Raw genomic sequence first — 17,539 nt, forward strand, 5'->3', positions numbered from 1 at the left:
TTTATGTGTTGAAAAACTGAGCATAGTAAAAATGTCAATTTTCCCAAAATTGATCTATATGTTTAATCCAATTCCTATAAAAACCCTAGCAAGAATTTGTGTAGATATAAACAACTTATTTTAAAATTGATGTAAATAGGCATAGGCTTTAGAATAGCTGAAACAACCTTGAAAAGAGGAATAAAATGAGAGGAAACATTGTACTTGATATTAAGGTTCACTACATAGTAATCAAGACATTGTGTTATTGGGGAGAGATGAACATAGGTCAATAGAACAGAATAGAGAATCCAGAAACAGACCCTCAAAAATATGCTTAACCAACTGTGGCAACAGTGCAAAAGCAGCTCAGTGGAAGAAGGATCACTTCTTCAACAAATGGTGTTGGAGCAATGAGAAATCCATGGGAGAAGAAATGGACCTTTACCTAAACCCAGACCTTACACCTTATACCAAAATTAACTCAAAATTGAATGTAAAACGTTAACTATAAAGGTTTTGGAATAATACAGGAGAAAAACTTCTGAATCTAAGGCTAGGCAAAGTTTTCTTTGACTTGACACCAAAACATTGATAATTCAGAGCTTGTCAAAATTAAATACATTTGATGTAGCTGTTAGTTGGAAGAAGGAAAGCCAGGCTAGCACTGGGGAACTTGACAGCTTACATACTTTTCTTCTCGTTTCTGCAGTTCTGTAGTGTTTGCTTCTGATAGGTTGTGAAGCTCTTTGGCTGAGATGAGTGACAACCAGGAGAACAAAGAACTGAAGCAGAGATTAAACTTCTATCGTGAAGAGGAGCATGAGAACAAAGGGCAGAAGGAGACACAAGAGAGAAAGGAGGTGCCAAGTCAGACCCCAGGGGAATCTGGAGTTTAGTATTCAGAGGCAAAGCTTATACCTCCAGAACTCCCCCTTAGTAAAGCATGTGACTTCCATATATTTCAGGGAAAAGACCAAGTGAGTCCAGGTCAGGGTCTGACGACTCCCGTGCCACACTCTCTCACACGTCCTGAAGCACCAGCCCCACCAGACAAGGGCAAGCCACCACTCTGTGAGAACCTCTTCACTCCCAAAGGCCAGGTGAGCCAGCCTATGCTTTCTTCAACAGGGAAGCTCCCCTCCTGAAGCTCTAAGCATCTGAAGCTCACACCTGGCCCCTTCACTGGTGAGATGACCTCACTGGCTCTGGTCAACATTAATCCCTTCCCTGGAGTCTAGAAAACAATTCCTTAAGTCCAATGGCAAGAGGAAAACCCAAGGTGATCTAGAGAAGCTGGTCGAGAGAAGAGAAGACAAGATAGAACAAGTGTTCCCTGCCAAGAGACGTGTTGTGTGAGAAACCAACATGGCTTCCTGCTATGAAAATGATTTCTTGGAGGTAGAAAAAAATGGGGCTGGGGAATTTGGAACAGTCTCCTAGTGCGTTAAGAGGCTGGATGGATGTGTTTATGCAATAAAATGCTCCATGAAAACTTTGGGAGGATTATCAGATGAGAATTTGGCTATGCATGAAGTTTATGCCCATGTGGTGCTGGGGCATCACTCCTATATGGTACCTTACTACTCTGCGTGGGCACAAGATGACCATATGATCATTCGGAATGAATACTGCAATGCTGGGAGCTTGCAGGCTGCTATATCTGAAAATCCAGAGTCTGGCAATCATTTCCAAGAGCCCAAACTCCAGGATATCCTTCTATAGATTTCCCTTGGGCTTCAGTACATCCACAACACTGGCATGGTGCACCTGAACATCAAACCTCGTAACAACTTCCTTTGTCATAAGATGCAAAGTGACTTTCTCATAGTCCCATAAAAAGGTTGAAAATGAAGCTGATTGGTTTCTCTCTGCCAAAGTGATGTATAGAATTGGTGACTTGGGTCATGTGACTTCAATAAGTAAATCCAAAGTGGAAGAGGGACACAATCACTTCCTGGATAATGAGATTTTGCAAAAGAATTATCAGCACCTTCCTAAAGCAGAAATATTTGTCTTGGGATTGACCATTGTAGTGGCTGCAGAAGCAGTCATTACCCACCAATGGCATCACATCCATGAGGGGAATCTTCTGGACATTTCTCAGGAGCTCTGCAAAGAATTTCACAAAGTACTTAAGAACATGATCCACTCCGATCCATCAGAGAGAACCTCTGCAGCAAAGGTCAAGTTCTCTGTCTCTCTCTGGGGGAAAACAGAAGAGCTTCAGTAGCAGTTGAGCTTGGAAAGGTTCAAGAGTCACACTGGAAAGGGGACTGAAAGAAGCCCAGCTGGCCTGGTCCCTCAAGAAATGCCACAGAGTCCCAGGGGTCACTGGGACCCCCACAGGATCAAGAAGCACCATATGCCTTCTGGGAGAAAAGAGTGCCAAATCAAGTTTCACTGGGGCAGGCTTCCTCATAAGAACTCCTTTCACACCAACTCTCCTTTTCCCCCCACAAATAGATACTGACTGTGTCAACCTTTCTCTTGTAAAGGGAGAAAACAATGGTCTTGAGTGCCAGAGATTTCAAAAGCCACTCCTAATTTAGCATTTTCAGCCAAGATCAGCTCTTCCTAGCAGCACTGGTCACAGGTATTATCACTGGCAGCCATTTCTCTTCTCTCTTGCTACATTCCTAATACCACCTGTCAACGGTTCACTCCTCAGATTTGTTGCTGCACAACAAGAAAGCATGGGTTTCTGGATTGAAAGAAACCCCCTGTGCAGGATTACAAGGCTGCTTACCTACCTACCAAGGATCCCAGGGACACTCCTGGCAAACAGAAAGGAATTCAGTTTTGTTTGAGTTGAGGTAACATCTGACTTTCACGTGCCTGGATATCGACAATGCTTCCTAGGTTAGATGATTTTATTCCTCAAAGAATTTTCAGTCACTTTGAGCAAGTGGTTCTCCTACTGTATTCTCTGAGTGGAGACAATCCCTTTCTCTGATATTAAATAAATGACTTCACCATTATGTGAGGTGGGTAGAAATGACTCTGCATAACTTGAAATTTATGAGCTGTCTATTAACTTATGGAACAAAAACACCAGGTGGAGGGTTTGAGGGAAATTTGATGTGGTTTGTTGTCCCGATATCTATTTGCTTTGACCCTCTTGTAACTGCTATAATTGGTTTTGATTTTCTGAATGTCACCAATTTCTCCTCTATTGTATCAGAATTTGGCTTTGCTTCCTGTGATTTTATCATATCTTATCCAAACCCTTTACTCTGTATATATTTTTAAAGGACTAGAATGTTTTTAAATAAAGGTTTCTATCTCATCCTAAGCCAAAACAAAAAAGGGCAAGATAAATACCCCTGTGAAGAGAATGCATATACAAGCAACAGGCTGATAAAACATTTCCAAATCACATATCTATCAACAGATTAGTAGCTAGAAGATATAAGTTCACCAGTCAAAAGAAAATCCAATTAGAGAATTGGCAAACTATATAAACAGACATGGCAATGAAGCCTCACCAGCCATCAGAGAAATGCCAATTAAAACCACAATGAAATATCACTATAGAACCACAAAATATCTAAAATTTAAAAATGTGATACCACAAAATACCATTGAGAGTGCAGAGAAAATGCTTCACTCATACTTGGCTGGTGGGAATATAAATGGTACAGCCACTCTGAAACACCGTTTAGCAGTTTCTCAGAATACTAGACGTGCAATTTACATATGACCCAGAAATTGAGCTTTTATCTCAGAAAAATGGAAATTAGTGTTCACACAAAAACCTGTCCTCTAATAATTAGAGCAGCTTTATTTACAGCAGCTAAAAAGTGGAATCAGCTCAGATGCCCTTCATCAGGTTAAATAAACTGTGGCTGATATAAGTATACCAGGGAACACTACTTGCTAATAAAGAGGAATTGACTATTAGCACATACAGCAATTTGGAAACTGTAGGAAATTATGCTGAATATAAAAAAAAATCCCCATAGATTATGTACTGTATGGTTACATTTATATAACTTTTAAAACATGATACATTTTAGAAATGAAGGACCTGTTAGTTGTTGCCAGAATTTAGAGATGAAAGTAGGGTGTGAGGAAATAAGTGGGTTTTAAAAGATCAACAGAAGGCATCTTTGTTGTGTTGTAATTTCTTAGTGTGTTGATGAAGGCAGTGGATAAAGAACATACGGGGGTGATAAAATTCCCCTGAATTTAACACACACTCATACAAATGAGAATAAGTAAGATGGGAAATCAAAATAATGTCAGTGGTTTGTATGAAGGTGAATATCCTAGTTGTGATACTATACTATAGTTTTGCAAAATGTTACCATGTTGGAAACTCCTGCAAACATATGAGAGATATCTCTTTATTATTTATTACTACTGCATGTGAATCTATGTTTATCTCAATGAAAATTTCAATAAAAATGATCAAATAAACCTGTCACATCTTTCCCAAAGTGGCTGTATCATTTTTGCATTTTCACCCACAGTATGTATGAGTTTCAGTTGCTCTCCATCCTTGTCAGCACAGAGTATAGCCATCTTTTTGAGTGTGTGATTTTATAGTCATCCCTCGGTATCCACAGGGGTTTGATTCCAGGACCTCCAAAGATACCACCATCCCTGCGTGCTCGAATCCCTTACAGTTGGTGCTTGATTCTTCATGGGCAGATTCAACCAACCACAGATTGCAAAGCATTTTCCATCTTCTTGAATTCTCAGATAGGGAGGCTTGGTTGTAATTTCAATTTCGCTAGTGGATAAAGATAGTAAACATCACATCTGTTTATATGTTTACTTGCCACCCTCACATCTTCTTTAGTGAAATATCTCTTCAGAACTTTTGTCAACTAATATTGTTTGTTTTCTTATTGTTGTGTTTTGATAGTTCTTTCTATTCTGAATGCAAGTCTGTTGTCAGAGATGTGGTTAGTGAATATTTTTCTCCTACTCTGTGCTTTTATTTTCACTATCTGAACAGCTTTATTTAATAGAAATATGTGAGTGAAGATATATCTTTTTTGCATATGGACATAAAATTTTTATAAAACCCATGTGTAAGATGTCTATCTTTTCTACATTGAATTGCCCTTTATATTTTTAAGAATCAGGTGACTGTATTCGTCTGGCTTTATTTCTGATATCTTTGTCTACTGTATTTCGTATCTTTATCCTATTTATCTATATGTCCATCCTTTTACCAATATCCACTATTTTGAATATTGTAATTTTATAGTAATCCTTGAAATATAGTAGTATGAGTAGTCTATGTTCTCCCCCCTCCAATTGAATTAACTAGTTACTTTGCCTTCTGTATAAACTTTAGAATAAGCTTGTTAATATCCTTCCCAAAAACTTACTTTAATTTTTGTTTGTAATTTCATTGAATATATGCTTCAAATTTGGAAAATTGACATCTTAAACAATATTATGTTTCCCAACCCATGAACATGGTATGTCTTTCCATTTGTTTGGGTCTTCATTGATTGCTTTCATCAACATTTTGTAGTTTTCAAATGCAGATCTTGCACATATTTTGTTAGATTCATATTAAAATATTCTATTATTGGTGTTATTTTACATGGTATTGATTTTTAAATTTCAAATTTCAATCGTTCATTGCTTTTATATAGAAACACAACTGACTTTTTAAGGTTGACTTTTTGTACTGTGCACTTGGGAAGCTAATTTATTAGTTTTAGGCGACTTTTCTTGATTCTTTGGGATTTTTCTATGCATATATCCCTATGAAAAGGAATAGCTTTGTTCCTCTCCTCCATCCTTATCCCTTTTTGTTGCTTTATTACATTCGCTAAAACTTTTCATGTTGACTATGTGTGCTCAGTGATGTCCGATTCTTTGTGACCCCATGAACTGCCCACCAGGCTCCTCTGTCCATGAGATTCTCCAGCCAAAAATACTAGAGTAGGTTGCCATTTCCTTCTCCATTCATGTTGACTAGGAACGGTGAAAGAGGCCATCTAAGCATTGTACCCAGTCCAAGGGAAAGGACGTTTTTTTCTTTCACTTTTAAATATGATGCTCGCTGTTTTGTTGTTTGTTTGTTTATTTGTCGATGGTGATCTTTATCTGGTTAAAGAAGTATCCTTTTTTTTATTTTTTAAAATAGATATTAAAGTTTATTGTATATACATATTAGATCCTTTGTATTCTTAGTTAGCTGAGCGTTTTTATGGATGTCATTGTGGATACACTATAGAAAGGAGATAGATCCCAACCAAAATTTGGTTCAGGTGATACAAGACATGTATCAAAAGAGTAAGAAAAATTTATTAATTGCATAATGAAGGCTTTCTGGGTAGAGCAGAGCAGGCTCCCAAGCAGGTCTTTAAGTGGTGGGATTTTTATTGTGCTTAGGGCATGGGGCTATGGTGGGAATTCACACTTAACTAGCCCGTGCTTGCATTGTTTGGACTTTTCACTGACACCAATGGGAGGAACATACAGGCTTTTCTATCAGCTTTCGAAGATGTGAATCAGAAGGAAAAGGGGAAACGATGGAGTCAAAAAGAGTAAATATCAAACACTGTAAATGGAGTCAGACAGTATTACATATGTTTAATTTGTCAAATGCTGTTACTAAATCTATTGAGAAGATCAAATACTGTTCTTATTTAGTCTGTTAATAAAGTGAAATATTTTCATAGATATTTTTAAATGGTGATGACCTTGCATATTGGGATAAAATCCACTTGGCTGTGAGGTATTATTTTTATATATTGCTAGTCTTTTGGAGAAGGCAATGGCAACCCATTCCAGTACTCTTGCCTGGAAAATCCCATGGACGGAGGAGCCTGGTAGGCTGCAGTCCATGGGGTCCCTAGGAGTCGGACACGACTGAGCGACTTCACTTTCACTTTCATGCATTGGAGAAGGAAATGGCAACCCACTCCAGTGTTCTTGCCTTGAGAATCCCAGGGACGGAGGAGCCTGGTGGGCTGCGCAGAGCCCACAGAGCCCCCACAGAGCCTGGGGTCGCACAGCGTCAGACATGACTGAAGCGACTTAGCAGCAGCAGCAGCAGTCTTTATTTGCTAGCATTTTCTTGAGGATTTCACATCTATGTTCATTAGGGAAACTGATCAGTTCAGTTCAGTTGCTCAGTCATGTCCGACTCTTTGCGACCCCATGAATCGCAGCATGCCAGGCCTCCCTGTCCATCACCATCTCCCGGAGTTCACTCAGACTCACATCCATCGAGTCTGTGATGCCATCCAGCCATCTCATCCTCTGTCATCCTCTTCTCCTCCTGCCCCCAATCCCTCCCAGCATCAGAGTCTTTTCCAATGAGTCAACTCTTCGCATGAGGTGGCCAAAGGACTGGAGCTTCAGCTTTAGCATCATTCCTTCCACAGAAATCCCAGGGCTGATCTCCTTCAGAATGGACTGGTTGGATCAGCAGTGCTTTTTTCTTGTAATGTCTTTGTCTGGTTTTGTTATTAGGATAATGCTGGCATCATTAAGTGTTTGGAAGTAATAATAGTTTTATTCTTGAGAAAATTCTATACAACTCATATCACTTTTTCTTTAAATATTTGGTAGAATTCATCCAAGAGAAATCATCTGGGCCTAGTGTTTCTCTTTGGGAAGATTTTAAACTATGAATTTTATTTTTAAATTAAGCATAGAACTACTTGGGTTGTATAGAACTATGGGAGTTGGTGATGGACAGGGAGGCCTGGCGTGCTGCAGTCCATGGGGTTGCAAAGAGTCAGACACGACTGAGAGACTGTACTGAATTGAACTGATTTGGGTTTCATATTACTGATAATCATTCATTTTATGAAATCTGCTTTTCTTGAAATTAATATAACTATGCTGGCTTTCATTGATTTAGTGTTTTCTCTGGGCAGTGCTGCTTGTATATCTTTCTCCATTCTTTTCATTTTTATCTATCTATGTAGCTATTTTTAAGGTATGTTTCTAGGAAAACAACATGTACTTAGGTCTTTATTTTATATCTATTCTGACAATCACTATGTTATTAATTAGTGGTTTTAGACTTTTCACATTTAGTATCATTCTTTGTGTTTGGGAATTATAATCTATCTTGTTTGCTATTTTCTACTTGATCCAACTGTTCTTTGTTTTTGTTTTTCTCTTTTTCTATCTTCTGTCTTGTTAATTCAGAGCATTATATGATTTCAATTTACCATCTCTATTAATTTATTTACACCTCTTTAAAATCTCAGCATTGCCTTAGGCTTTATGTTTGAGTTAATCAGTCTACCTTAAAGTAATATTATATTGCTCCACAAATAGTATAAGAACCTTACAGCAGTATATTACCAATTCCTTCATGCTATTCATTGCAATATTGTCTTACTGTTTAGTTTGGCATATGTTATAAACTCATTCTGCACTGTTATTCTTTGACTTAGACCAGGGGTTGACACACTACAGGCTAAAGGATCGCATTGTGGGTAAAGTTGTATTGTAACATAACCATGCCCACTCATTTATGTATTTTTTATGGATGTAGTATAGCAGCAGAGCTAAGTTTAGCTGAGCCTTGAACAACATGAGGCTCAGGGACACTGACCCTCTATGCAGTTGAAAATCCATCCATTTATAGTCATTCCTCCGTATAAGCAGTTCCTCTGCATCCACAGATTCAATCATACATTCAACATACGGATGATGTAAATACTTTAGCATTACTATTTTTTAAAAATCTGCATATAAGGAAATGCTCACACTTCAAACCTTTGTTGTTCAAGGGTCAAATACAGTTTCAACACACACCGTAGAACTCACAAGCCGTTAAAAATGTGACCCTTTAAAAAAAGTGTCCCAACCCTGCTTTAGCCACTTATCTCTTATTCAATTAAACTTTTTAAAATATACATATTTTCAATTTACCTTCAATCATTCCATTTACAGAAGTCCTCATTTCTGCATAGATTCCACGTTTAGATATGTGGTCATATTCTTTTGCTTGATCACTTTTTTTCCTTTGTAGTGCGAATATGTTGGTAGTAAATTCTCTCAGCTTTACTTTGAGCATATCTTTATTTTTTCTTCATTTTTGAAAGGTATTTTCACTTTGTATAGAACTTTGGGTTGACGGTATTTTTCCCAGCTCTTTAAAGATGTCACTCTCTAGCCTCCTAACTTGCTTTGTTGCTGATGAGTCCACTGTTATTCTTGACTTTGTTCCACTTCTTTATTTTGTTCCTTACACTTGGTGTTTCTTTTCTGCAGCTACCTTTTATAATTTATTTTTCTTTTGTTTTCAGTAGTTTTGGTGTAATATGAACAGAGACATGTTTGTGTGTGCATGTGCACTGATATTTATCCTTCTTGAGATTCTCTGAGCTTCTTGTATCTATGTTTTGGTGTCTGTAATTAATTTTGGAAAATTCTTGGTTACTATTAATTAAAACATTTTTTATTTCTCCATTTTCTCTCCCTTCTTCTGGGATTCCAATAGCATGTATTTTAGAAAGTTCAATTGTCCCAACTTTTTCACTCCCTCCCTTCAGTCTGGAAAATTTCTATTGACCTATCTACAAGTTATTTAATTCTTTTCTCAGCATGGATGGTTCATTAAAGGCTTTCTTTATCCTGTTACTGTTTTCTGTTTTTTCTACTATTTCCATTAATTTTTTTTAGCTTCAATCTTTCTGCTCAAATAACTCATCTTATCTTGTATAGTGTCCACCTTAAATATATTAATCATAATTATACTAAATTACCTTTCAGATAGTCTCAACATCTGTGCCATACTCGTCAGGCTCTGGTGATTTTTGTATGTCTTCAAGTATTATTTTCTCACCTTTTCATTACCTCAAAAAATTTTACCAAAAGATGAACATCTTATGTTCAGTAGTTTTCATGCCTGGATACAAGTAAGTATTTTATTTGATACACTTTTGTGTGGGGATTTGGGTTAGTCTAGATTTGGCTTGATTTAAGATTTGGGGTTGTTGTGGTTACTCTCAGTGAAACCCAAGCTTCAAATTCCAGTAAAGATTCCTTTTGTATAAGGGAAATCATTTTTTTTTTTCCCAGAACAGTGTCTGATTCAGAGTTCAAGTTCTTCCTCTTGAACTTTGATTCACGAAGTGTCTTAACACACATTCTCCTGGAGCGTTTTGCTATCACTTCTCATTTAAACATTGTCATCATAGCAGTGGAAAGGGAGTTAAAGTCTCTGTTGTTCTGATTAAGCCTCTGTCGTGGGCTTGCACTGGGACCCTGGGTCTCAGATGTGTGGCTCTCCTGGTTTTCTTGCACCACCACACTCACCCCCTGAATTAAGTGGCACCTGACTCCCTATTCCCTTCCTACCAGTGTTCTAGAAGAAGCATTTGTTGCCCTTCTGCCCACAAATGAAGGATCTTTTCCAGGATGCTGATGGAGGAGGAAGATTCAGGTGGAATTTCTTGCCCCCTCACATGGTTGCTCATCCGCTGGCTCACTGCGTAACAATAGGTACTTCGGATCTTCTTCTGATCTTTTCTCTGAGTGCCTGGTAGTCTTTACAAAGAGCCCACAGACAGACCCTGGTCTCCCAATTTCTGTGGCCTCTTAGGGATTCCACACTGTCTCATCAGCCCCCGTTTGGTGGTAACTAATTTGTCAATGATACTAGCTGAAGTTTTCTTATCAGGGCCCAGTTGAATAGACCCCAGGGGAGTGAATACCTGCATCACATCTTCCCTTGCAGGCACTGACCCTCCTTAGATTTGGGGTAGTTAGTTGTTCCTTGACCACAGATTTCCAAAGGGTTCAAAATACGCCGTCAATTTGAAGTCATTCTGCCTCTCTTTTGCTGTAAGTGCTGTAGCAGCACTGTTTTTACCGCTCACTTTAGAAGGATTTTACTTGCTTCTGCAGCATCAGCTGGGAGCAATGGGCCTTACAAATAAGAGGTGGCGAGATCCTGACTCCGAGATTATCCAAGCAGCTTGACAACTAGATCTGCTATGTGTTCACATTCACACTGCAGGCCTCACAAGGCTGATGTAAAAGTTAAAGTGAAATCGATTCCTGGGAAGCATGTAGGGTGGAACCAGCCACATCCTCATATTTGAGCAAGCAGCTTAGTTGCATGGCCTTGACTCTTGGGCTGAATCTACATAGGATAATTTAACTGCTAATACTTTACTCATGCGTGCACGCTTAGTCACTCAGTCATGTCCGATTCTTTGTGACCCCATGGACTGCAGCCCATCAGGCTCCTCTGTCCACAGGGATTCTCCAAGCAAGAATACTAGAGTGGGTTGCCATGCCCTCCTCCAGGGGATCTTCCTAACCTGCAGATCCAACCTAGGTCTCCCGCATTGCAGGCAGATTCTTTACCATCTGAGCCATCAGGAAGCCCAAGAATACTGAAGTGGGTAGCCTATCTCTTCTCCAGGGGATCTTCCTGACCCACGAATTGAACTGAGGTCTCCTGCATTATAGGTAGATTCTTTACCAGCTGAACTACCAAGGAAGCCCTATAAAAATAAATTTAAAAATTAACTCCTTAAAATTAAAACTTAATAATACCTATTCCTTCCCATGCCAGTTAAAATAATAGTTCTCGGTATTATAGAAGAAAAATGTTTCCTAAGCAAAACAAAAATGAACAAAAAAAACCATGAGTTGTTTAGTTTCATTTTGTATTAATTCTATCTTTTTTATATTGGAGTATAGTTGATTTACAATATTGTGTTAGTTTCAAGTGTACAGGCAAAGTGATTCAGTTATACATATACATGTATCTAATTCTTTTTAAGTACAGAGTTCCCTGTGCTATTGCTTGGTCCTTGTTGCTTCTCTATTTTATATATAGTAGTGTGTATATATTCATCCCAAGCTCCTAATTTATCCCTCCTCACCCTTTTCCCCTTTAGTTACCATAAATTTGTTTTCTATGTTTGTGGGTCTATTTCCGTTTTGTATATAAGTTCATTTGTATCATTGTTTTTTAGATTCCACATACAAGTGATAGCATATGGCATGTGAATTTCTTTTTATGCCTTACCTCACTTAGTATGATAATCTCTAGGTCCATCCATGTTGCTGCAATAGCCAAGATTTTAATCCACATTTCTGATAGTCTTGCTTTTGTCGAGTAAAATTAATGCCCAAAGAACAACCAGAAACCATAGCAATTTTTTTGAATTTTAACAAGAGAGAAACTAAAAACTCTGTGCCAGCCAATGTCAGAGATGCTCTAGAGTGTCTATGAGCCTTGGGAGGAATACGTGGAGAAGAGAGAGTGTAAAATTTAGACAATCTGTGGGTCACGAGGAAAGGTAACAATACCAGGTCTCAGAAAATCCACCACTTCCATACAGTTCCTGAGGGGTAAAAAAAAAAAAAAAAACAACTTTGAAGGTTTATTCCAGCAGAGCAAGAGAAACATGAAAATAGAAAAAGCATGAAAACAAAGAATTAAAATGTCATAGAAGAGTTGGAAGTTGAACACTGAAACAGTTTGAACATATGGATTTGGGTATAAATAAATGTTGTAAGTATGGTAACAAAGCTGCATGCAAAATTCTTTTTAAAAAAATTAACATTTAAATACTAGCATGTGAATGTTATTAAATATTAACATTTAAATATTAATCAGTCTTGCAACTTTAAAGCAGGGTTGACAGACTGAAAGTATGTCAAGGGAGCAAAATTCTTCCTTGAATATGAGGGATAAAAGTAATTTTGTTTATGATTTTGCTAGAAAAATCTGATCAGATAAATATAGGCATAAGCATGTCCTTTCATTTCTTCAAGAAATATATTGAGGGCCTGGGATTTTGAATGAGAAGAAGTGATATCTTCTTTCTTGGACTAAGTGATAAGCAGGGGAGTTAAACTAACAGCAAAGTAGGAAATTGCAAACTGTGTAGCAGTCAGGGCTTTAAGAGCAAAGAATGCTGTGAGACAAACTCCTGTGTGTCTGTGTGCTTGGTCAGCAAGGTCTTTCTGAAAGGGTGGCGTGTACACTGCACCGTGAAATCTGAGAAAACCCAGATGCACGAAAAGGGTAATGTGTGTTTCAGGCAGGCCCTGAATTTTGAAGAGAACTGAGGTCGGTGGAGAACTGAGCAGCTGGTACAGGGGAAGCCCATCCCATAGCAGAGTGGAAGAAGAGGGGGAAATCTGATCATGCCTGTGCTAGGGGGTATTGGTCTCCACTGGATGCCAGGAGAGTCACTGCAGGAAGTGAGTGTGTGTGTACATGTGTGTGTCAATAATATATTCAAGAAGTTTCAAAAATCAAAACACTTTAATACTTAACCCAATGAAGTGTCTCACTTCGACCCTTGTTCTGGTCTACCCCACCAACCTCAACCTCAAGCAAACATAAATTCTTTTTTCTCCTTCTTTCTTATATAAAAGATGACATACTACAAAATATTATTTTTAACTTGCTTTTTTCATGCAACAGGATTTTCTGGAGATATTTTTATAGCAGCATATGGGACCTTCCTCAATCTTTTTTTCTTTTGCTGCTTCAAGGAATTCTGTTGTAGTGATAGACCACAGCTTATGTATCCAGTTTCCTCCTGGTGGGCTTTTGAGTGGTTTGCCATACTTTGCTGTTTCAATGTAGCTGAGGATAAGCTTGTATTTATTATGTATATCACTGCCCATATGTAAAAACCCATGCAGTAGACAAATTCCCAGAAGGTACTGCTGAATCAAAAGCTAAGTTAAGCATTGTATCGTTTTGATATAAATTCACAATTGCCCTGCTTTCTGTAATGTAACATTCTGCACTCCTGATGTCAACAGATAAAGCCTATGCTTCTTTAAGCAAGGAAGTGACATAATTTGGCTTGCAATTACAAGAGCCCAGTCCACCCTCTGAGTAGAGAATGTTTTGAAAAGTGAATGAGATCATTTGGAAGGCTTTTATAATTGTTCAGAAAAAGAGTGATGAGAAATCAGAGAGATATGAACAAGTGATAGGTAGACATAGAATTTACAGGATTTGTGGATGATTTGGTTGTGACAAGTAAAGAAAAGGCAAACAAGAGGAATGGCCACAAGCAGTGAGGGCCAGGAGAGCAGTGGGGATCCTGAGTGCGTTAGGCATCTGTTAAGTCTGGGTTCCCTGTGGGACATCCAAGCTGAGCTCTCTAGTCAACTACGAAAGTCTGAACCTCAGAAGAGAGATCTCAGCTGGGGATGCGGGTGGGAAATGGAACTCCGAGCATAGAATGAAGCAGGTCACTGGGACAGATGCAGAGAGAGACAAGGAAACATCCCAGGCCTGAGGCAATCTAACCTCAGAGTGAAGCAGGAGAGGGGCACGGCCAGGGGAGCAGTGCGTATGTGTGTCCTGAGAAGTGTCATATGGAGAGAGTCTTGGAAAGACAGGTGGACTGAGCGCCACAGGAGTTCCCTGGGTGGGACAGCATGGAGACCTTCAGTGAGAACCGGCAGGAGACTTCCATCAACCTAAAGGCAACCACTAGGAGCTCAAAGAGAATGTCTCCTTGAACACCACTAAGTATTAGTATTAGTAGCTCACACTAACTCTAAAGAGTTGTGCCCAACTCTTTGTGACCCCATGGACTGTAGCCCGCCAGACTCCTCTGTCTATGGAATTCTCCAGGCAAGAATACTGGAGTGGGTTACCATTCCCTGCTCCAGCGGATCTTCTCGACCCAGGAATTGAACCCCGGTCTCCTGCATTGCAGGCAGATTCTTTACTGAGAAAAAGAGCACATGATAACATTGCACAGAAAAAAAAAATAGAGAAACCAAAAGAGACAGTAAGGAAGGCAATGACAGAAAGCATAACAAGATGCTTGTGTATGGGCAGACAGTCAGAAGCGGGACTTGGCATTCACACTTGGCTCGTGGCTGGAGGACTCAGCTCAGCAGGCCTCACCTTGAGCTGGTGCCTCTTCCTGCAGGGCTGATGGAGCAGACAGTGCCATGGGGCCGCGTAGTGATGTTAGGTCGCTGACACTTCTAGGGCAGTTCTTACAATGCAGGTAAGGGGACGGAAGTCTTGCAAGTAAAAATGATTCTGAGACAAGTGAAGCGGAGGGAGACATACCATTCAATATGGCATATGCATATATATTGTATATATGTGTAGACATATGTAAAATAAAATGTCATTGAGGGCATTGAAAAATAAGTAGTATAAAGAGCATAGTGACCAAAAAGGCAAAGTACAGAACACTCATGGAAAAAGAAAACAAAGATGTTATTATTCATGTTACTCTGCTGAATAATAGACAAGGTTTATCTGTTAACACCTCAACTCAGAAAACCCAAAAAACCAGGCACAACGGCTGATAAAATTTCTGTGACATCTGTAGCTCAATTAATGGTATTGTGTCCATGTTCACGTTCTATTTTTGATAATTGTACCATTATCAACAATTAGGGGAAACTGGGTGAAGTGTTTATAAGAATTTTTGGCACTGCTTTTTCCACATTTCTAATTATAGGATAATTAGAATAAGTCTAATTATTCTAAAAAAAAAAGTGAAAAATAACTGAGAGTATCCTTTTTCTCCCTGAACCTGTCACCTCTGCCAAGTGCCCTGTGTCACCAAGAGGTGCCATCCTTCTCCAGTGTCCAAGCTGTGGAGCTCAGCTGTGAACCAAGTCCTCCTTCTCTCAGCTCCACCCCCCAGTCCCGTCCACTCTGCGCTAGACAGGTCCATGCTCCTGTCTCTCCCCTCCTCCACAGAGCCAGGCTCAGTCCCATGTCATCCACACAAAGACCCCAGCACCTCTGCAATGACAGCAGCGCTGCCCCATCCTCCTGCTGCTGCTGCTGCTGTGAAGTCGTGTCAGTCGTGTCCGACTCTGTGCGACCCCATAGACAGCAGCCCACCAAGCTTCCCCGTCTCTGGGATTCTCCAGGCAAGAACACTGGAGTGGGTTGCCATTTCCTTCTCCAATGCATGAAAGTGAAAAGTGAAAGTGCAGTCGCTCAGTCGTGTCCGACTCTTAGTGACCCCATGGACTGCAGCCCACCAGGCTCTTCTGTCCATGGGATTTTGCAGGCTCTTGCCTGGAGTGGGGGGGCCATTGCCTTCTGCTGTCCAAGTCACTGTTCTGAAACAGACCACATCCTTCCTCTTCCTACCTTACACCGCACATCCTTCAAAGCACTGTGCTCCTGGAGACCCACCTGCCAGTCCACCTTTAAGTCCAGCCACCTCCACCAGGCAGGCGGCCTTCCAGGGGCAGGTGCCAAGACCCTGGTTGCCTAAACAAGCCCCAGGATTCATGGCCATCTGCCGCATTTGTCCTGGACCCCGACCTGGTCTGCCTCAAGCTTCACTCAAATTCTGCCTCACCCCTACAGCTTTCCTCCAGTTCATCCCCCTCCTGGAAGTGTCCATGGCTCTCTCTTCTGTGTTCTCACAACACCAGGGGTCTGTTTTGTTTGCACTGAGACTGGAAGATGGCCCAAGCCTAACTCAGCTTTATATCCCAAGAGCACAGCTCTGACCTGGGGCAGAATAGATTTGCAGAGGAATGTTGTCACAGTGAACATGCGCCAAGGCTTTGTTTGCGTGCGTGCATGCTCAGTCACTCAGTTGTGTCCAACTCTTTGGGACCCCATGGGCTATAGCCCACCAGGCTCCTCTGTGCATGGAATTCTCAGGCAAGAATACTGGAGTGGGTTGCCATACCCTCCTCTAGGGGCTCTTTCTGACCCAGGGATCGTACCCGAGTCTCCTGTATCTCCTGCATTGGCAGGCAGATTCTTTACCACTTGAGCCACCTGGAAAGCCCCAAGGCTTTGTTTACACCATGTTTAATCATATTTCAGAAGTCATGGAGCTTTCTATGAGCCAGAAACAAGCCATTTTCCGCCCTAGGAAGCGACTCTATTATTCACTTCCTCCAATCCCTCTACCAGCCAACAGAAAACGGCCAAGAATATAAAATTGTAATCTACTTAAATATTCTTTACTTTGGAAAAGGACTCAATTCAACATAACTTCGAGTTATCTTCTGCTTCCTTAACAAAATTGGAATCAGTTAAGTTCGCGTTGGCAGGCTGGGGGATTGTGCACATTGATGGCAGCCCAATCACCCTGCTCAGCGGCCCATGCAGAATTCATCCGGGAAGAAGCAAAGCAGCAGAGGAAATGCCACCGTGCAGAATGCAGAGTGGATGGTGGCCCTGTCAGGATCTGCATCCCCAGGACGTGCAGTGGCAAGAGGTGCTGCGGGATCCAGGGGGCTGGAATGTGAGTCCTGTGACTTTCTCTGGATTCTCAGTGTCCCCTCTGCTCCCCACTTCCTGGGTAAAGTCCGGGGAGTGAGCTTGGAGATCCCTCTTCTGATCCTGTTAATCCTGGTGCTCATCATTCATAGTAGATAATCAGAGAAAAAAGGAAGCTTTGTCTCAATCCTGCTTCCATTCTGTCTCTTCCTCCCTGTGCACACCACCCCTTCCCCCAGGAACCCACACACATATGCACATGTCAGCCTTATAACAAGCAGCTTTGCAGTATGCTTCAGCTATTTGATTTGACACAAAATGTGTTTGGTTTACATACCTTTCCAGGGAGGAGTTGTTCTCTGGGGTGATCGACAGGGCTGGCCACACTTGATTTCCTGGGATCTG

At 40.4% G+C, this 17,539-nt stretch overlaps 2 pseudogenes; both read left to right on the forward strand.

Moving 5' to 3' along the window:
• Positions 1-737: 737 nt before the first annotated feature.
• LOC138094968 (wee1-like protein kinase 2) lies at positions 738-2,531 on the forward strand (annotated as a pseudogene).
• A 14,486-nt stretch (positions 2,532-17,017) lies between these two features.
• Positions 17,018-17,539, forward strand: part of LOC138094970 (transcriptional adapter 2-beta-like) — a 34,068-nt pseudogene continuing 33,546 nt past the window's right edge.

This window comes from Capricornis sumatraensis, chromosome 19, assembly GCF_032405125.1.
Source record: "Capricornis sumatraensis isolate serow.1 chromosome 19, serow.2, whole genome shotgun sequence".
NCBI lineage: Eukaryota > Metazoa > Chordata > Mammalia > Artiodactyla > Bovidae > Capricornis > Capricornis sumatraensis.